Below are 6,015 nucleotides of genomic sequence, written 5' to 3' on the forward strand. Positions count from 1 at the left end.
TTTTAAACTTTTTTTTTAGCGTGTAAGTAATGAAAACATTTAAAAGCCCTAAGATCCGAATTCGTGACATAGACATGAACATTTTGTAAGAACAGATGAAAATATAAATACATAGGCCTCTTAAATACAATTTTATTAAATTACCACGAATTATTGCTAGTATATAACAGCATCACTACCCCCCCCCCCCCCATAAACTAACTAACCACTTCCACATTACCGTATAAAAAACGAAGTGATCAGAAACTAAAGTGAATGGCTGAAGTCCAGTCGCGAGTTCAAATCCCCTTCTTTGAGTCCGTATGACGTCGCTGAGTCTAATCAGCTTTTACGGGTACCTGGCACGTTAAGGAAAGTAAAGGCGGCTGAGGTAAAATTTTAAAAAGCAAATACATTCAACTTCATCTTTCCCATAAACCTGAAGGTTCGAAAAGGTGTTTGTTTCTTCATGTTAATTTCTATAGATATGGATGTATATCGAGTATATATATATATATATATATATATATATATATATATATATATATATATATATATATATATATATATATATATATATATATATATATATATATATGTAACTAGGTGTAGTTACCAGAGATGATAACAACGCAATAATGCAGGTGTTAGGCTGATAACGATCACAAAGCCGCTGCGCAGTTCACAGGCTGACGTCACAGTGCAGATGGCTTATTAATCGGACGGTACGACAGAAGCGGCGTAATTAACATTCTGATGCAACGAGTAGAATCGATTACGATTACGATTACGATTACGAATCCGATTACGAATACGAAGGGATATATAGAAAGACGGCTGAGATATAGGAGGACAGAACGAGAACGATGATCAGTGAGGATCAGTCAGTCAAGGAGTAGAAGTGTGGCAGTATCAAGTTGGTTATTGAACGGGTTAGCCGTATTGTGTTAATAAGGACGATGGACATGTGCATTCAGTTATGTGAAGACTAGTGAGGACTGTTGGGGGTCAGTTGATTCAGACTATTATTGTGAAGCATTCCTTTTGATTCATTATATTATTGTGAAGCATTTCTTTGATTCATGTAATAAAAGGATCAATAGCGAACCTGCATCTTCGAGTATCTATACTGTAGTCGATGTTGTGTAGAATGAGTGGTTAGACTCGTTACATTTGGCGTTGTCGGCAGGATAGACTCGGGAAGGTTACATTTGGCGCTGCGAGCAGGGTGATTCAACTAGTCTCGTTACATTTGGCGCTGCGGACAGGATGAATTCAACGAGACTTGCCGCTTTAGGCACCCATAGTCAACCTAGTTCATAACTGTGTCTCGTGTGTGTGTGAATTCGGACATTCAGGAACAGTGAAAATTGAGGAACGAGGAAAATTTTTCATACACACACGGTAAGAAAGGTCTTTTCTTTTTTTACTCAAGGAATAAATATTATCATGTCTACTCTGGACGAGAAGCAGACCCATATTGTGGTCCTGCCCAGAGAGTCCCACATTAACAAATTTTACGGGGACGGTGATCCAGCTTTAACCAACAGGTTCAGTGAAGAGGTCAAGGCGGCCTGGGCCTCGAGATACATGTCACCAGAGGAAAGATTAAGACTGCTGATGGGCAGTATAGGAGAGACGGTTAGGGCAGAGGTCAAATGCCACGATAAAACCATCCAAGCAGATCCAGATAAGGTGCTGGATCTAATTATGGAGACCTTTGGGGAGAGACGGTCGGGATCGCAACTGCTATCGGGGTTCGTAGGCTTAAAGCAGAGAATGGCGGAGAGTGTGATGGAGTATTCACACCGAATGAACAGGGCCTTTGATTCGGTAAAGGGCAAAACACCTGACATTGATGTACGCCTACTGAGGGACCATTTCATCGAGGGGCTAGCAAACCCGATCTTAAGGAGAGAGTTGAAAGAGGAGGTCCACAAAGACCCGCAGTTGACCTTCCTTCAGGTCAGGAACTCAGCGATCCGCAGGTCCGAGGATGAGGACCAATCGAACTGTTCGGTAGACAAAGTCTCTGTGCCGGAACAGAAACAATCCCCACCCACAGGGACCGGCACGATGGAAACCATGATGGCTCAACTGTTGGCCCACCTGGATAAGGTTGACCAACGATTGGAGAGGTTGGAAAGCAGGTCAACAGCTGAGAATCAGGGCAAAAACGGGACAAAACAGGGACGGGTTGGACAGCCGCGACCCGCCGGTCCATCGCTCCGGTGGACGGCTGACGGTAGACCAATTTGCTTGTCCTGCTCACAACCCGGACATATGGCACGGTACTGTCCGGTGAAACGATCGCACTCTGTAAGGCAGGTCAAGGCTACAGAGCGGCGAGGTTATGGCGTAAGAAACAAAATGGGACAAACAATGAAAGAGTCTCAAACAAGACTCGAAGAGAAATTATCAGATATTGAAAAAATGAACTGTGAAATGAACTTGAATGTTGAAAAGTTTCAAGTGAACAATTTGTTGGCAGAGAAAAATGATGATAAGGAAGAAATTGGTAGACTTAATAATGAGATCTCAAGGTTAACCATGAAACTGGATAGGGAAAGTTCATGCAAATTAAAAGCACAGGAGAAATGTTCATCTTTAGAGTGTCTGTTATCTGAAGAAGAAAATAGAAAATTCGTACCTGGTTTTGCAAAAATTGCCGCACCATTGCATGACTTGGTAAACAAAATGACAAAGAAACACAGTAAGGAGAAAAAGAAAGGTAAAACACAACTGATAGGTGAATTATGGACTGATGAATGCCTGAACTCGTTTAAGCTCTTGAAAAAGGCTTTGACAGAGACGCCGATATTAGGATACGCAGACTTTGACAAACCATTTCGGCTAGAAATTGACGCCAGCTCTAAAGGTCTGGGAGCTGTGCTATCACAACAACAAAAGCAGGGTTTCAGGGTTATTGCGTATGCCAGTCGAGCTCTGAAGGAATCAGAGAAGAACATGACAAATTACAGCGCCATGAAACTAGAACTTTTGACATTAAAATGGGCTGTGACTGAAAAATTCAGGGACTATCTATTAGGTGCTAAATGTGTGGTATACACTGACAATAACCCCTTGAGTCACCTAAAGACAGCAAAGTTGGGATCCATCGAACAGCGATGGGCAGCAGAATTGGCACTCTTTGACCTAGAGATAAAATATCGCCCGGGGCGGTCCAATGGAAATGCGGACGCCTTATCAAGGAATCCTTACGAGAGACCGGGCGAGGAGGAAGAAACGCTGACAGGAATATGTGAGGTCAGAGCGTCAACAGATATCCCTCACGGGGTGCAAGTGATGCAAAACGGACAGACCGGGGTGGAGCACATTTCCACAGAGCCCGGACATATGGACATTAGTGATTTTAATTGCCTTAATCACAAAGAGATAAGAGATGCCCAGAGAACGGATAGTGGCTTACAGCCGTTGTTGAAACACGTCCAGGAACAAAAATTCCCAGGAAGAAGGGAAAGAGAACAATTTGGTCGAGAAACAAAGAAAATACTGAGTCAGTGGGACCGTCTCAGTATAAAGGAGGGTGTTCTCATGCGGAGAATTCATGACCAAATTGATGGGACAATACACCAGGTGGTGGTGCCTGGACAATTACGAGAAGAAGTGCTAAGGTTGGCACATGACAGGGCAGGACACCAGGGTCAGGACAGGACGCACAAAATATTACGACGGAGGTGTTACTGGCCCAATATGGAAATGGAGGTCAAACGCCATTGTGAGGCTTGTGTGAGGTGTCAGCATGCGAAAATGCCAGTTGTCAAAATGAGACAGCCATCAGGACACCTACTAGCGACAAAACCACTAGAGATTGTGGCTATGGACTTTACGTCGTTGGAGCAATCATCGGATGGGACGGAACATGTGTTGGTAATGACTGATGTATTCACCAAATGGACTGTGGCGGTGCCCACACGAGATCAGACTGCCAAAACAGTGGCAAAGGTCTTAATAGAACATTGGTTCATCAAATATGGCATACCAAGACAATTACACTCTGACCAAGGAAGGGCCTTTGAGTCAGAAGTAATTAACCAACTGTGCAGCCACTACGGGATCAACAAATCTAGAACAACCACATTTAATCCGAAAGGAAACGGACAGTGCGAGCGGTTCAACCGCAGCATGCATGATTTGCTGCGTACTCTAGAACCTGAACAGAAAAAAACGTTGGCCTGATTTTCTCCCAGAGTTGGTATATCTATACAACTGCACCCCCCATGCCACAACCGGCTTTTCGCCACACATGTTGCTGTTCGGACGGGAGGCTCGACTCCCTCTTGACTTGTTCCTAGGAAAAAAGGAGAGTATGACTGGCTCATACACCGCACTGGAATATGTGAATGAACATATGAGACGAATTAGAGAAATGTACAGGGTAGTACAGGAAAGACTAGAACATGAAGCACGGCGAAGGGAACCGCCGGTACAGACAAAGGACCCGCCACTCAAACTGAACGACAGGGTATTACTGCGTAGCCACCCGTTAGGCAGAAACAAAATCCACGACCTCTGGGGACAGGAGATATGGCAGTCGTGGAGATGCCTAAAGTAGCAGGTGGCCCCTTTAAGATAAGACCCATCGATCACACCAAACCGGATCGGTGGGCGAATATTGCTCAATTAAAGAAATATTGTCATAGTCAAGAAGAGCAGTTACACACAAGGAAACCTAAGACAATTAGGGAACCGGAAACTATAACGGAAATTCACATACCCATCCCGGAACCATGTCACCATCAACAGAACAACAGCGATACACAAGTGGAGGATAACGGCAACAAAGAGGATCCCGTTCCTCCCAGAAGCAGAGAGACAGTAGACCATCAGATAAGTGGTCCGCGGAGAAGTTTGAGAAACAGAAAGAATACGAAATTTTTCGTCAGCAACCATCAATTCTTTCATGGTCGCGCTGGTATGAGAACAGACTGTTCAAAAAGTCATAAAAGCGAACTGGTGAAGGCACCAAACGAAAAAAGGTGGATGTGAATTCTAGAACTGCCTTGAGTCTGAGGAATATGATGTAGACACATTTGATATGTGAAATAGGGATAACTGTCAATCTTTTACGAATGGGACGACATTGACAGTGAATGGAACAATAAATTTTTTTTTTTACGATGGTGAGATTGACATTTAAGAAGTGCACCTACCAAGCGTTGTTTGTGGTTGAAAACACACAAAAAAAAGGCGGCGGTGGATGTAACTAGGTGTAGTTACCAGAGATGATAACAACGCAATAATGCAAGTGTTAGGCTGATAACGATCACAAAGCCGCTGCGCAGTTCACAGGCTGACGTCACAGTGCAGATGGCTTATTAATCGGACGGTACGACAGAAGCGGCGTAATTAACATTCTGATGCAACGAGTAGAATCGATTACGATTACGATTACGATTACGAATCCGATTACGAATACGAAGGGATATATAGGAAGACGGCTGAGATATAGGAGGACAGAACGAGAACGATGATCAGTGAGGATCAGTCAGTCAAGGAGTAGAAGTGTGGCAGTATCAAGTTGGTTATTGAACGGGTTAGCCGTATTGTGTTAATAAGGACGATGGACATGTGCATTCAGTTATGTGAAGACTAGTGAGGACTGTTGGGGGTCAGTTGATTCAGACTATTATTGTGAAGCATTCCTTTTGATTCATTATATTATTGTGAAGCATTTCTTTGATTCATGTAATAAAAGGATCAATAGCGAACCTGCATCTTCGAGTATCTATACTGTAGTCGATGTTGTGTAGAATGAGTGGTTAGACTCGTTACATTTGGCGTTGTCGGCAGGATAGACTCGGGAAGGTTATATATATATATATATATATATATATATATATATATATATATATATATATATATATATATATATATATATATATATATATATATATATATATATATATATATTACATGACTTTCCAGGCTATACATGTTACCGACGATATCAGTAGACTTCCCAGACAAGTTAAGCTTAAGTAGAGTATCACTCAAATACCCAGGCCAACGAGT

The sequence above is a fragment of the Physella acuta genome, unplaced genomic scaffold, assembly GCF_028476545.2.
Source record: "Physella acuta isolate Inbredline_101_S28 unplaced genomic scaffold, ASM2847654v3 ptg001141l, whole genome shotgun sequence".
Classification (NCBI taxonomy): domain Eukaryota; kingdom Metazoa; phylum Mollusca; class Gastropoda; family Physidae; genus Physella; species Physella acuta.